Source organism: Parus major, chromosome 2 (assembly GCF_001522545.3).
Source record: "Parus major isolate Abel chromosome 2, Parus_major1.1, whole genome shotgun sequence".
Taxonomy (NCBI): domain Eukaryota; kingdom Metazoa; phylum Chordata; class Aves; order Passeriformes; family Paridae; genus Parus; species Parus major.
In genome coordinates, this window is record NC_031769.1 from 27,602,477 (window position 1) to 27,619,371 (window position 16,895).

The 16,895-nt window shown below is 35.0% G+C and overlaps 1 long non-coding RNA gene across 1 annotated transcript; it reads left to right on the plus strand.

The window, feature by feature from the left end:
• The first annotated feature begins 279 nt into the window (after positions 1-279).
• Positions 280-8,275, plus strand: LOC107200971. Its single transcript, XR_001519911.2, has 3 exons — positions 280-358; positions 1,005-1,189; positions 7,452-8,275. It is a non-coding gene; the product is annotated as an uncharacterized LOC107200971 (long non-coding RNA).
• The last annotated feature ends 8,620 nt before the right edge of the window (positions 8,276-16,895 follow it).

Below are 16,895 nucleotides of genomic sequence, written 5' to 3' on the forward strand. Positions count from 1 at the left end.
ATATACAATCAGCACTACTACCGAGAACTATAATAAATTGTGCAGAAGCTATTCAAGAGAGAAAAATAAACTACTGGAATTATTCCAAGAAACAACACAAAATTGAACCTGTGTTTTCCTTCTTTTTCAGGTTTTTTGGTGCAACCTTTCAATAATTTTCTAGTGCATTTTTAAGTATTATGGTATTATTATAATATTTATTATTATTTCCAGTAGTATATTTATTATGTTTTTATAATCTATAACTTCCATTTGAGGCTTTATTGCTGTTATCATGGAAGCCAGAAGTGAACCTGTTCAACCCTAAGAAAGGAAACAGTTCAACCACACTCCTTAAAAGAGAAATCCTGTGCATGAGGTATCTCTTTCATATTTCAATGAATATGTAATCTCAAACTATGCGGGAGTATGAGTATTAGAAGTAACATGAAGTGCAGATTTACTTTTACACTGTGTGTACATCCAAGGAGGGAAACTGTCTCTGTAGTAATAGTCCTACCACAATGTATTGATATAGTTGAGTCAAGATTTGTAAAGTGTGGTTGTATCTACTATTGGACCAGCTTCTACAGTCAGGAAAAAATTGTAGGCTTTTAAATACATATGGACTCCAGCAGATTTGAAGTAGCTGAAGAAAACTCCAAAACTAAAAGTACTTACATCATTTGTTGCATTCAAAATATAAATATGTCTCATAACGAAGCCCTATAGTAATACTCAAATTAATTCAGAACTAGCCAGGATGAGGCAGTATTGCCTAGACAGAGAGCTGTATTAAGGGACTACAGTGACCAAAGAAAGGATTTCTGCATGCTCTTCCAAATTTACCAAGTCATTTATAGATAGGAGGGTGGATAAGGGATCCTGTAAGCCAGTGAATTGTGACCCATGGAGTCACTCAAATGCTTGTGTTCTCTGGATTTTTTGGTTGTACTAACTGCCTTTGGACACACAGGTGTTACCCATTGTGCCATCCTTTTCACCTCCCTCTGTGTGTTCTACAGAACAAAGATCTACAGGAAGGGCTGTTCTTTCAGGTTCCCATCATGGAAGTGAGCTAGGAAAAACAGGAGCACAGTTCATCTGAACCACCTTTGACAACAACTTGACAACAGCAGGTATCTTACCTGCTAAAAGAAGAGATAAGAGAACTCCTCTCTGTTTAATACAGTGATCTCTAGATTTACAGGTAAAGTGCTGCCATCAATATGTTTTTCTTGTTTGATTGTGCTTTTGTGGAGCAGGAAACGTTTTTTCCTTGTACTTACCATTTACAGTCTGTTATTTCCTATTGGTCTCTGTTAACATAGCCTGTTGTGAGCACTACTCCTTAAGAATATAATACTGTAATCTTCAGAATTCCATTAGTGAATCCTTCAGAGTGACTTAAAATTAATCTGTTAGCATAATATCTCAGTATTTTTTTTTCTGGTAGGAAGCAAAAACAACTTTCCCCTAAAAATATCAAGTGGTCAAGTAGTCTGATGGAAAAATCAGGTTGGAAAGTCTGGGATAGAACAGCAAGATACCAGCCTTCTATGATTCCTGAGGAGACGATATATTTGATGATCTCATCATGAAGGTTACTAAATAAATGAAAGTAAATGGCTGGTTGATTCCCTTTAATTCAACATGTGGTGTAGACACTTCCTTCCTATTCCCTCACTACAGTACATTGGATCACATTAGGCTTGACAATAAGGATTGACTTAGTGGTTTTCAGTTCTGTATAGTGATTTTGATTCTTTTTCAAAATGATTTACTGATTGCTTTAATGTGCTTTCTAATTTCTCGTTTTGTTGGTGGTGCTTTTGTTAACTTTTTTTTTTTTAAGCCATTACTAGAGCTTTATTGACATAGATTAGATGTTAATTTCCAAATTTACCAATTTGTTATTACTATGTTGGTTTTGTTATCAGAACACTGATCCTTTTGGATCTTTATTTTCCTTTTAATTTTTTCCCTTTTTTTTGCTATTTCAGTTCTCTCTGTTGGGTTGAGTGGGGTGTGGGCATAGCTAAAGACAATAACTGGCTACCAAAGTTACTATTGCATTAAGGCAGGTAGGAATTTTAGAGTGTGTTTGATGTGAAACAGGAATGTAGTACAAATGCAAATATTCCCCAGTGTAAAATAAAGCAAATGAAAGGAAATGAGCATAAAGTACTGATTCAATGGTTCATGATCAATGCTAGTAAGGATGTTGGAATGGATGGTTTAGTATTTCTGGAGATGGTTACACAATATTAATCCACTATCTTGAGTTATTTAATATGTCCTTGATAGATGCTAAGGCTTTGGTGAGGCTTTGCATACATCCTGGAATTAGTGTCATTTAAAGAATTATCAGTTTTTATTGCCTCTCTTACCAGTCAGTACAAGTTAACTTATTAGACTGTAAGAGACAGAGAATGATGGAGACTGCAAATTCTTTTTTTTTTCAAATTTCTCATAGTCATCCTTTCGTGTGACTTTCATCCTTATTGCTTAACAGCTCTGATCTTTCAGCATCTTATTAATGGCAGAACTTTTGCTTTTAAAAATTGGTTGACCCAAGTAAGTCTTACAAATGCCTTCAAATATTTTCATGTATCCAGTTTAATTAATATGTTACTTACAGACTTTTACAGAAATAATTAGATATGGGCTCTTTCACCATTACATATTTTAATGGCAAAATCAATCAATTTCTGGTTTATATTATTAATATTGATTTACTTTCATTTTCCAAAAATACCCATCTGATAGCATAGTGCAGTGGTGTTGGTACTTTATCAGGTTTAAAGTCATCTTTTCAAAGCGATTTTGATCTTAGTCAGGACTGTTTTCAACCAAAGTGGGCTGATAATCAATAGAGAGAGAAAATATTGCTGTGCTTTTGGGACAGAAGAATTGGAGTTTCAATCTATTTTTTAAGTTTATAAAGGAAGAAACTTTTCCTAAATTGTTTTTTCCTATGTGTTGTAAAATGGGAGAGTAGCCAGGGCCCTTAGTTTGCTTGGTTTACTTTAAGCAGACTGTCTCTTTTTTCAATGAATGCTCACTTCTGGAGCACCCATCTTTTTAAGACACCTCTGCTGTTCCTGCTTATGCAGTCCATTGCCTTCCTGCTTCTGGAGCTGAAGAAACTCTTTTCAAAGACAGATATTATTTGTTTTGTGAGAAGGCTCCAAAAAATGAGAATTCAAAATTGTACAGGGCATCAAATCTGTCCCTGAACAGTGGTGTGTAACGAGCTCATTCTGTTGACACTGGCAAGTGCTGACTTTAACAACATGATAGCTAGAGATGTGTGAAACGTTCACAACAAAGCCAAACACCTCTGAAGTTTCATACTTCTAGAAAAGTCCTTCATATTAAAACTGAGGTAAGCCTACTCTTGAATTCAAAAGGATTTTGACATTGAATAAGACTCAGAACTTCATTCTAATTCAAAACTAATTCAGGCATTTGTCATTCTATTTATAGGCTTTTGTTAAAAATGAGTGAGTACTTTCCTCACAGAAATCTAGTACCAATCAAAAGTAATGTGAATATTCCCTCAAGTTGTCAATGATCCACCACAAAAATTTTCATGGATCTCATAGTGTAAGATTATCTATTAACTCTATTATTACGCTAAAATAATAAGCACGTTCATTTAGATTCTTCCATTTATTTTAACTTCAAAACATTCTGGTGCAGTCATCCAGCCAACAGCCCACACAACATTTCTGGCCTCGAGGCTGACTCAATCCAGGCAGATTTATCTTTTGAAAAGCTGGTACCACTATTCTGAGACAGGAAAAAAATGCTTCTGACTGAGAGTAAGGGTTGCCAGACATGACTCAGTCCCCAAACCCAGAATCCTATGCTATGCAGTGCTTAAAATGTCATTTCACATTAATAAATTATTTAAAAAAAAAAAAGAAAAAAAAAGAAAAAGAAAAATTAAAAAAAAAAGAGGGAGAGAAGGAAACTGGCACTGTGCCTACATTCCTCCTGAGCCAATTTTGCACTTGCCCAATTGCAAGCACAAGTAGAACCTGCATTTGGATGCATTTTTGTGAATGACTATGTTACAAAGCCAGTGAAGCTGAAGAAACAATAAAGTATTGGCTGTTTCAGAGTCATATATGGTTATGGTGCTTCTGCTGAGGTATGGCCAGTAAACCAAGTGTGATATGGAATGTGTGAATGTGATTTGCTTTGACCTTGGTATGTGAGGGTATCACCAAGCATATATTTTCACTCAGACATGTAACTTACCATTGGACCAGAGAGAGCACACACTAGGACGTGTGATTTGTGTATTTGTTACAGAGGGAGGGGGCCTGAACTAGGCATGGGATCTTTGGTGTAGTAAATATCCTCAATTACGGAGTCTGGGGGGAAAGGAGAAGGTGAGAAGGTCAGATTGTGACTAAGGAGGTAAAAGGAACAAAGACTGTTTCTTCCTTTGTACTCACCTAACAGTAACTTGTGAACCATTTCCATCTTAGCACTATTTTGACCTGTTTAAAGGTCGTGCATAAGGGAGCAAAAAGGAGAAATGTCAGCTCTTGTGAAGATGCACAAGGGACAGGACAGTCTTGTGTGATCTAATCAAAATTCTGAATTTCCAAGCACATTTCAGAAGGGTAATTAGAGCTGATACTGTTAAAAGTTTGTGTCTCCTTCTGCCAACAATTTTTATTTGACTTATTGTTTGACTGACTGAATATTGGAAAAAAATTGATTTAATGGGAACTTAAGCTCCAAATAAAAATTGTTAATTTTCATTTTCTCTCCTTTACATCTATTGATAGTCATATCTCCTGTAACTTATCAAAAATTTTCAAAATAGGATAGTTACGAAAAACCAAATCATTGAGATTTTTACTCCAGCACACTGCAAAGATCTTATCAAAAAATTGGCAAAATGTATCACCCGCTCAGACATGAAAGTTTGTGATTTCAAGTATATGAACTGAAAAGCCCAACGTAGAAAAGCCTATGACTCAGCTGTAAGACATTTCATTGCACGAGAGCCTCCATGTGCCATTTAAAATGTACAAGTGTCATCATAAACCTCCCACTCTCCTAAGAATAGAGCTATCACTGGACCCTGTTATCTCACAACCCCAAGGTACAGTATGATAATGATACTGCTTAACATCAGTGTACAGAGAGAGAAAACACTGGAGATGCCGCAAGCGTCTCAACTATAAAGAAAATCAAATTAAAATATTAATTTACTGATTAATATAACATTAGATGACCCATTTCTTCAGCTTGTTAAACAACAAAGACTTGCAAAACTAAATAAGGGCCTAAGAGATAAGTGTTTTAAGAATTCCCATAGAGATGTTTAGCTCCTTTTTAAACATCATTAAAGACGTACTTTGCATATAACAGGCAGTTTTATTTTTTTTGCTACACTGACAACTCCTGCTTATTTTTATTACTATACACTTTCAAAAAATGTTACAAAGTGAGGGGTTTGGAGAACAAAATCATGCAGGTAAACCACAGGGCAGAGGGTTTAAAGTTTGATATGTAAGCATGCAAAACAAACAAACAAACATCTTTACCCTCTGTGCCTGGAAAACAAAAAGAAGAAAAGCTTCTTTGCTGATTTTTTCCATATAAAATGCCTGCTGTTTGGGAAAATGGTAAATTGCAATATATGATTTTTAGACAGGAAATGGCAACCTAATTTAAAGTTACTTACTTCAAAACTAAAAATACCATAGTTAAATTCTATAACAATTTTATCCCTGTTGGAGCATGGTAATGTCCCATGACATGAGAATATTGCTTGAATTTTTGTGCTATATTTTATTGAAAAATGTCAGTAGAAATATTTAGCAAGGTTTTTAAAAATTATGTTTCTGTATAAGCCAAACCCTCATACTATTAGAATTGTCACTGCACTCCTATGAGAAAATATATGACTTGCTAGGGGAAGAAACTGTGAATCTTCTGTTTCTTTGGATAAATGCCTTTGTTTTTTCCCTAGTGATCCAGAAGTTATGAGACTGTGAGCATGGATAGTCACCTTGTATGTCAATACCATGTGTGTTTTAAAATGAGCTCAAAGGGAAGAGAGAACTACAAATTTCAGACTGGTCAGAAAAAGCAAACTACTTCTGTAACAGCTACTTGATATTCTCCTTGCAAAATTTTGCCTTTCTGGCCTTGGCCCCATCATGCTTGTGATTACGTGGGCTGGAAATAAGGCAGCCTGGGCTTCCTAAAGTACAGGGGAATGTGTGTGTGAGTCTGTTCCCTGTATGTGCAGTGTTCCAAGTTCTTATCCCTCTCCTTTTTGTTCTTGTCCCTAGTCACTGCCTCCAGGGTACCAGCTTTCCTTAGCCCTGCTCCCATGGCAACAAGTCTCTGTTCCAGCAGTAGTGGCTCTGTCTCTTCATCTCCTCCCTCTGCAGCTACGTTCTGCGCTTAGAAGTAGCTTGAGTTTCTGTGACTACTTTCTTTCCTTTATTTATCAGGACATGTGTGCTTGTTCCAAAGCTCCTACTGTGCATATATTGATTCTGTATGTGACACTACTTTAACCAAAGTGAATCCAGGCCTATTTTCTTTCTTCTCCAAACCTACTCTGAACTATTCTATGTTTGGCTACCTGAAAGAGGAAAGAATTATTATTTTAAACATTGTTCTCCCACTTATCCATGGCAGGAGCAGAACAAATTGAATTGAAACAGCAAACATTTTAAAATGTAAATTAGATTAAGACAAGTTAGAGTTGTATATGCTTTATAAACAATCCAACTGCCACCACCATTTTTATACAAAGTTTGTGCACAGAAAAGTAGATGTGAATTTTTGAAACAATCTACTAGCATCAAATGAGAAAAATATTTTAGAATAACCATTCCTGCTGATTTTTGGTTGGCTCCTTATTATGCTTTATAACACAAAATATTCATGCTGGACCATGATTCAAGCATGTAAACAACACAGTAACAGCTAACAGTTCCAGAATAAATATGCAGCCTTTTGAAATGCTGAAAGTACATGGACCTAAAATAAAAATTTAAAAAATAATTAAAAATCAAAGAAAAAGGCGGAGAGAGGATAACAGTTTAACATTAGGAAAGGGATAAAGATTCAGTGTGGGAGTTGTAAATCTCAGGGACATTGTAACAGAATCAAGTGAAAGATAACAGTAAATTTGTCTTTTGCTGACTTGTGATTATTTGGAATGAAACAATGTTGCTGCTAAAGAATATATCAGTGTGTGTTCCAAAGAGTAGCAAGTTCTCCACTTTTCTCTTACAAAGTGATTTTTTTTTTTACCATAATTCACTTGGTTTCTTTTTAAGAGCTAAAGGTTTGAGGCGTGAAATCCTCCTTAATCTTAATGGGAAACACAGGATATTTAGCAACTGTCAGACTGCATTGCCATGTTCTGATGGTATTGAAGAGTTTCTTTCTCCTAAAATTTCAATGATTATATCTTTTTTTAGGGGGAAGTTCTGTTTTTGCCTTTGTGTGAGTTGGGGTCCAGCTGTCTGGAAAGCAGCTCTGCAGAGAAGGACACCAGGATTCTGGTGGCAGCAAGCTGAAGGAGAATGAAGAAGAATCAGAATGAAAAGACAAAGGACAATGATAAAAAGTTGCATCATGAGTCCTTACAAGGGGACTTAAGGAAAAAGTTCCTCACAATGAGAATGGTGAGGCTGTCAAGAAAGTCTGTGGGCTTTCAACAAAGCTTTCAAAATTTGACTGGACTATGCTCTATTGAATCTGGTCTAGCTTCTGAGTAAGTCTTGATTTGGGCAGATGTTTGGAGATGATAACCTACAGATCTCCCATACAACAAAGATTATTTTATGATTCATGGGTCTATGAATGCTGGTTCCCTAGGAAGATGAATCTGAATTGTACTTTCAAGATTCCCACAACAGGAAAAACGAAATAAAATTAGAGTAATGTTTTCACATTAAGACAGACTAGGACAGGACAGGTTGATTCCAGCTCTTTGAGTAAGCCACTTAAATGATTGTAACCTTGGGTAAACAGTAGAGCATCACTGAGCTTCAGTTCTCCTCCAGTAAAATAGAATGAATAATATTTCTTCAAAATTTTTTCTAAGAGTGATTCACCCTTATGCATCAAAGGTTCTTTAAGAGACTGAGCCAAATGAGTTACTGATCAGAGATGCTATGGTACCACAACCATTGTGCATCTGGTCAATGTACATGTTACTTCATGAGCATAACCATCAAATACATGGGGGAAAAAAAGAGCAAATAAATTATTTCAGAGTCCTTCTTCCTGGATATATAAACCTGCTTCAGATATATCTGTCATCCAAACAACTATTTTAATTATTATGTCCTATACATCTGGTAAGGGATGTAAGCATAGGGAAACAACATCTTTTTCACTCTCACTCTTCTAAGAATTCCTGAATTGAGGCCCCAACATCTGTTCTACTCTAACATAAAATGCTGTCTCCAGGTCCTTGCTTCCTGGTCCTGCCTGCTCTACTTCTTGGCTTGGTACTGAGATATTGTAGGTGGTAGGTCAGTAATGTGTAAATGTTTTGTGGTTAAAACCCAAAGAAGTGATTTGTGTTTATAAGCTTTAAATTGCCTTCCTGACAAAATATGCACAAGCTGAAAGCTTCTGCTCATCTAAAATTGTGATGGATTGCATTTTATTGGAACTTATGAATAGCTCTTTGATTTGAAGCCATGAACCCTTTAAATGCCTTTAGAAATTATAGTGAGATAAAGGTATTATTCTCCCCTCATCACCAGAATCTGAGTGACAAAAGAGACCTGTTTTTCAAGACAGACACACACACACATGCACATTCACATATACCCATAATCACACATTCAAATTTATAGAAGATGACAAATATAATGTTGAATTTTCTAAATTGGTATTGGATAGATGCCTCATTTTTAGATATAAACTCTTTAGTAAGTACACAGAATACAAGTCTATATCAGAATACAGACACTATATATATATATATATATATATGGGCAAAATATAGATATTGAACCTAAAATGTTGTATGTTCAGACACAGAACATTCATGAAAAGAATTTATTGTTTTTTTCCTATAGCTGACTTAGTATCCTAGAAGAAAAAACCCCCAGAGATTAATGTATTTTCTCAGAACTTTAATGTGTGAGAATATATAGATTTATTTATACAGATGCACCTTCAGTTTTCTCTTTGTGTTTATTTATACCCAAAAAATGTCATTTTCACATTTCAAACATTTCTTTCAGGTTGAGGTTACTTATTTTAGCATTCCCCAGTTATAGGAAATATTATGCCCAGAGAATATATAGCTAAGCGTATGTTACTTCTTTTCATCAGATTCTGTCAAAATAGAACACTTTATATTTCATATGTATGTATATTTAACAGGAAAACAGGGGAAAATAAGAGAGTTAAAACTGTTTGTGAAAGCTTGGCTTTTTTTCTGGCTAGGAAGCTTTTAGTGGCAGTAGTTAAATGTCGAATATGATTACACAAAACTGCTGCTTAAAACTGAAAATAAAGTTGAGCATACTTGTGAAGACTGTTTCAGAAATTTAGAAAGTAGTAGTGCATAATTTATCAATGTTAATAGCCTTAGGTGCATTTCTGAGGTAATTCACCTAAACAGTCAACAATTTATCACATCACAATACATAAAATGTACTTTTAATTAATAAATAGATATTCTATTGCCTTTACAGCTACAAAAAATCAATCCTTCCTTACCTTCTGTCTACAGTTTGGGTTCCTTTAATGGGTTTTAATGGGTTTTATTCTATGCTCCCTTAGCAAAGCTTATTCATTTGCTTCCTGGAAGACTTTCTGTATTTCATGGCATAATCTCACTGTCTTTAGGGCATCTGCCTGATACCTTAGAGCATCATTCATTACTCCTGAAATGGCACTCCAGCCTACCTTGGAAGTAATGAAGTTACTGTAATGTATTGTAGTTCTTGTTAACAGGCTGTCTGTGAAGTCCTTAAGTTTAAACTGTTTATTGGGAAAATAAGGTGTTTCCAGTATCTCTGAATGGTTAATGAAGTACTTCACTTGCATGGTCCCAAGCCAGTTGGCAAAAGAGATCTTTATCTTCCAGAGAAGTCAGTCAGATGAACCCTTTTCTGTACAATAAATGAAATAACTGAACTCTCAGCTAAAATGCCAACGAGTCTGTACAAAATTTCAAACAGAATACAAAACTTTTTTATTGTCTCACCATATTATCATCATTTTATAATTATTAAGCTTTAGGAAAAAGAAGTAAAAAGTACAAAAGGATTCCATCAGTGTCACAACCTGGAAGAAAATGAGGAATCAGGACCAAACCCAGTAACTAAATGCTTATAAAATCACTGAAATTTGTGATTTATCTACTGTATCAAGTTTATGTAAACTACAAAACAAAATAATAGTTAAATTGTATGTATTTATCAAAAAATTTCCCGAACAGCTCTCTCATGAGCCATGGTATCTGCTGTGCTCCTTGGGATAGTTTTTCATAGGCAGCACTGCTTAGAGGAATCTCAAGGCAGTCTTATAGTGTTTTCCAGGAAAGGAAAATTACTCTTTTACATCCCTTATACTGCTCTAATAATGTTAAGTACATAATAGTTGTAGCTGAATATCTATCATGAAGATTTTCCTCTTGTTATAGGGCTGAGTTCTGCCTCTACAGGAATGAATTAGATTTCACTTTATCAGAGAATACAAAACACCTGAATAATCTGTCCTCAAGGCTGTATGTATGCATACAGCTATTTAGATGTAGGTGAAGCCACTTTGGAAAAGAACCAAAGATTCAGAAACTAAGTTTAAAAATAATTGTTATAGATTTTTAAATCAATATAATTATTTCAAAATGTGGGCGTCAACATAAGTCCTCAGGAAAGCATAAAGCAGATTATTTTTTTTAAAAAAAGCTATGATATGGTCATTACACAAGATAAAATAAGACATATTATAGATGCCTGGTACAATACTGCTATTAACAGAACAGGGATGAATACACAGAAATATGTAGAGGCAGAAGTCCAGAAAACAAAATGTAACCTGAGATACTAACACACAGAAAAACCCAGCCTCAAAATTATTTTTTCTTTTTCTGCCTCTCTTAATAATTTCCATATCTAGAAGTGCAGATACATATCTCAGGTAATAAATGAGATTCTAATGCTCTTACTTCTCACAGCTGTCCTTTCACTCTGTATTAAAGCGAGGTGTCTGGCTCTTTAATATTTCTATACACTCAAATCTCTACTTGTTTTATAGATCTCACCCACTGAACCAAAACCACAAAACAAATTGGCATTGACACTAGCTGTGATCCATATCCAAAAATTAGTTCCAAGAGCATACGGTTTTAGAACTTAAGCCACCCTTCCCAAACCTAAACTGTTGGTCTGGTGAGAGGTATGTGTTATCTTACAAAGGCAGCTGCACCTCAGATAAAGAGCGTGGTGTGTCACAGGTAGCATGTGTGAATAGAAACCTGACTCAGAGATGGAAATCTTCCAGTTTCCACTTTTCTCTATCAATTATTCTTAGATTATAGACTCAAAATTTTCAAAATAAAGGGGATTTTTGGCAAAGTTATTACAAAGTAGTAGCTTAGATACCCTGGTTTTATCTCCAAATAGCAGCATATCACGAATAAGAAATACGAAAGTAAGTTTTTTGTTAAATATAATCATCAAAGAAGTGTTTTGTGGTTGGACTTTTCTCTTTTGCTTCCTGCAACTTCCAAGTAATACTAAGAACAAAGTATGTAAGAGGTTGTGGGTCCAGTAGAGTAAAAGAGTAGTCATAAGAAGAAAATGGCCAAATATCACTCTTTTTATGATTGCAAAAATGGAGTAGTTTCATTGTCAACTGCTGTGAACTTTCATATTTCAAAGTTTGTTTAGTTTTAGAGCATAACTTAATTTTGAACCTCCTCAGGTAAAATTAGCTGTTGATAAAGTTTTGATTGCAAAAAAATGTTGAATTGAAATTTTTCTCATGTTAAAATCTACACATCCCAGGCAGGACTTCTTGTGATAATCAAATTAGTTTGTTGTTTTTGGTCTATCCATCTATGTAAATATGTATTTAAACCTTTAGGATCTGCGATGAAATTAAACAGTATTTGGCTCAATTTCTGTTAAAACAAGTAGCTGCCCAGGTCATTACTACTACTAGCTATAGCTAATATTCTCTATTTTGAAAAATGTCTTTTGCATTTATATCATCAGAGATAGCTCATAGGATCCCATCAAGGTGTTGATGCAAAACCTACGGTGTGACTTGTTTTTATATGTTTTTCTTAATGAACCATATCCACTTTGAAGACTAAATTAGGTTATCATCAGACTAACATGATCTAAAAAACATTTTAGAAAGGTTAAACTCTCTTAGATGGGGTTCCAGGATATTTATATGAAATTACAAATGCTCCTGTTAGAAGATTATCCTTGTACCCATAGATTAAGGCCACTGCATGAACACTCTTTTACAAATCAATATTAATTAAAAATTATTATGATCAGAGAACTAAACAAAGGGCCTATACTACTAGAGAAAGGGTATGCCCCAGTGACAGATCACTGTTAAAACCTCTCATGCCATTGGGTGATATTTGCCATATGTCCAATGATTGATAGTAAGATTTAATGAGTTCTTACAAGCAATTAAATAATCAAGGGTTCCTGCTGTTACATGGCATAGCTTGATAGAACAGTGACAAATGAGAGAATATCTGCAACCTAATCAAAGGGACATATTTCCTTGGGAACAAAATAATATTATCCACCAGTGCAATCAAAGGACAAAAGAACACAGAGAGGACGCAACAGAATGAGATAAATTTTGTGCTCTTTTCATTATTCTGGCCATACAGTTTCCATTTATTGGATCCTATTAAATCAGAAAGAGAATTAGGCTACTTAAATATGTTTCATTTGTCATAAACTGTTAGCTAGTGGGTACATATCCATATCCAGTCACCTTAGGTCTCCTTTCCCCATGAAACACTATCCTAGGTTATGATTTCTGCATTTTTACTTGGTATTTATTTCTATTGTGATTACTGAAGTCCTGCTTTAGTTTGGGTTTTATTTTTCTCTTTAACTAAAGGGATACAGTAAAAGACTGCATTACACCAAATTTGTCAAACATTTTTGATTAATGAATTGTTTTAAAAATTATATTTTATATATATCAACATTAGCTCCACTTTGGATGTGGAATGACATAATATTTTAGTATTTCTTTTAATTTCTTTTATATTTTAATTTTTCTTTATATTTTAATATTTATTTTCACTGGAAATTCAAAGATTTTCTTTTATTTCTGGCAAAAAAAATTAAAAATATTCACAGACTAGACACTACTTTGTAGTGAAAATTTTCATTAGAAAATGTAAGCATCAGACTATAGTTATTCTGTATTTTATTTCAGCTAGCTAGCTGGAGAGTAGGACAACAGTTATTGAAATGCACCAGACAACCAAGAGAACGATGTGCCCTTACTAATCTATAACACTTATAAAAATGTTCCAGTATTTAACATGTGATCCATCTTTAGACTGTATAACACATGACCTTTCTAAATATATAGAGCTCTTTCCTGTTTTTGCTGTGTTGGTGGCAGAAGGAAAGGGAGATGAACTCTGGAGCAGACTGACCACAGGGCAGGTTGTTCCAATTCCATCATGGTTTCCCTGAGCCCATTTCTCAGACTAGAGAATGCAGGAAGCAGCAAACTGCTGGGAATTATGCTTGTACACTGCAAAACTAAACTTCTGGTGGCTTTGGTAAGTGTTATACAGAATATTCATGGAACTGAAGTCAAGGAATCATTCACAAAGATTAGTTTGGGTTGAAAGGGATTTTTAAAGGTTATTTAATCCCCCCAATGATCAGGGACATCATTTCATCCTCATCTCCCACTTCTAATGGAACGTGCAAAACTGTCTTACCCACAAAGTGTTTTTCCTTTCTTTTTCCCATCTTTTTTCTAATGTGGGATAAGCACAAGTCGTGAAACCTTGACATTTTCAAAAAACACAGAATATCTGTTTTCCAGCCAGTTCAACACTGTGTTCAACATTGAAGTATCACTAATTCTACTTCTCCCACATGCCAGTACATTTGTTTTGTTTTTCCATACACAAAGTGAAAATTTTCCAGAGTATGTATCATGTTTCAGACATTAGTTATGTTGCTTAATGCACTAATAGAAGATGCTCAGATACTACAAAAAGTCAGTAGAAAGAATATATCAAATAACTATAAAACCAAGTTGAAGAAATCAGCAAACAAAAAGCTTTGTAACTTTTCAATGATTTGAGTATATTTAGCCATAGATTCTCTTTTGTATGTCTTCTAATCTAATAACAATTTTTAATAAAATTTGACTTTGATAAAGCCACAGTTGATAAAAAAACATAATTCTTTGTTGGATTTCAGCTGTGGATGATTCTGCTGAAATCAGGAGTGATACATCATGAAAGTGAGATAAAGATGCTTAAACTAAGGCATGTTTTTAGATTAAGATCCATTTGGTTTCTGTAAGTCTTAAAGAAATGGATTGTCTGCCTCAAATTTTTGCCTTGAATTTTTAGTCAATTCCAACTATGTCAGGTCAAGAACTGCTTAAATGATTGGCTGAGGTTATTTGGGAACTCGAGGAATCCTGCTGCTGCAGAGCCACATGTGCACAATGACTTTAATGAACCTGTCAAGTGATGCACCAGTGTGGTTTAACATGGGGGTCTATCAGATCACTGATCCATTGGTCTGAACTTAGGTCTGAGTTTAATGTGATCTAGTGAAGATAAACTAAATGGGTTCTGTATGTAATGAGTGGCAAGAATCAACAACTCCTACCAAAATAGCAACTTCGTTGCTCCAGAAAGCAAAGAACCCTGCAGGAATCATGGAGTGATACCAAGTTTTTGGCAGCATTAGATTCCTAAGGACCACTCTCAATCAATATATTCACAAAAAGTACACACCTCATTAGATTCTGTACAGATTGCAAAGCTAGCTATAATGTAAAAACAGGCAGACAGTCTGTCTCAATATTATTACAGGAAGGCTTGGTTAAATTAATAGCTTCTCATTGATTAAAAAATCTTGCATTTTACATGTTCTTAAGTTGGTTCCCACCATTACCTTTCAATAACAGAGTACGAGTCTTTGGAGAAATGTGGTTATATTGAACTACTGTGTTGAAATATGAAGGTAGGCAAAATAAGCTGTTTACGTTAACCTATTGTTGTTTCCTGTCATAAAGTTCTCTCCACCTGAAAGATAAAGACAACCCCATCAATGCACTCTGAATTTTTGTTCTTTGTCAATTTTTATAATATTCCTACACTATTACAAATGTAGTTAGTTTGGAACAGTCACTGACTCCACCAAATCATTTCAGTAACTACTGAAAGTGAGAAATATTTCTCTCCATGTAGCATTTGCTATTGTATACAACTGAATTTTGTATACAAGGAATTTTGATTCTTTGCAATTACTATACTAAATCCAGATAAAAATAATTACACTAGTTGTGATCCACCAAAATGCTTTCCAAATCATCCTAAGAACTCATGTTATGATTCTTGATAGCACAGAGAACTTTGCCAGACTGAATTTTTTCATGCCAATTGTATTACGTACACTCCATCAAAAATGGTTTTGAGAGCTTCTGCATAACCTATTCAAATGTATTTTACTGACATGCAATGTTAAAAGACTTTTCTCAGTGTCACAAGATCATCTAAGCTGAATTGAAGTACCACAAACCCACAATTTTTCAAAATATATATAAAAAAGTATTGTGATCTGTTGCCCTTTCTCTTTTGTACTTCTGCAAACTTGATCTGCGCCACTACCAATCTTACAGGTCAGATGTTCTTCTGCCAGTCAAACAGGAGAGGACAGATCAGATGTCTGACTATGCCCTCAAATATTTAGACCTGAGTTTCAACATACTAAGACCTGAGTATCAAGAATAAAGCTGCTTGTTTTAGGGCATATATCTTCTTTCTCAACAGAAACACTAAACCAAGCAACATGTTCTTGGATGCACAGCAAACAAATGGCAGGTGCCACACATGCAGTGTGACTAAGATATTGGGGTGTAAAAGGGAACAGACAAGGAGGTTGACTTTATGGGGGCAGGACAGCTGTGTGATTTTCCTGTCTCTCATACTTGGAGTTGTCACAGTGGTGCTTTCAAACAAATACTCATTTTGTACACTTTGTGGTTTAGACCATTTTAGGGACTGATTATTGAACCAATTGAAGTGGCTACCTAGAGGTTTGGTATTATGTCTGGAATAGACAACAAGGAAGTAAACTAATGCAGCAGCACTGCTAGCTGCTCTTTGGATTCCTTGTCTTCACAGTTCATGTTACTGGTATTACTAAAATACTAAATACTAAAAGTATTAACTTCAGCATCATCTAGACATGCTGAAAAACTGCTTTTGCCAGTTGAGTTTTCACTACAAAATGTCTAGCAGATTACTTTCTCTTTATAAAGATATGAATCCATATGCTAATTGAGTTAACTTTCTTGCCTTCCAGCTCAGTTTTTCATAGAATCATGGCATTTCATAAAACTCTCTATGGAAGCATTGTCTCCTCATATTGGGCACTATCCTGATTTTCTCTGTTGACCACAGTGGTGTGTATGCAATGTGACAGGGAGGCTTTTCCTTCCCATGAGGCTGAGTCCCTTCCAAGTCACAGGGGTCAATGTTTACTTCCAGATATTCATCTCGTTGGCTGTGTGTGTGCTGACTCTTCTCTTTTTTTTTCCCCCTGTGTTTTCAAATCACCAGAGTCCTGCAATGCAATGAAAAAATGTTGCTTGGTTCTCAATGAATTCTGTGGAAGTACCAAAGAGAAAGAGTAAGCATCTAT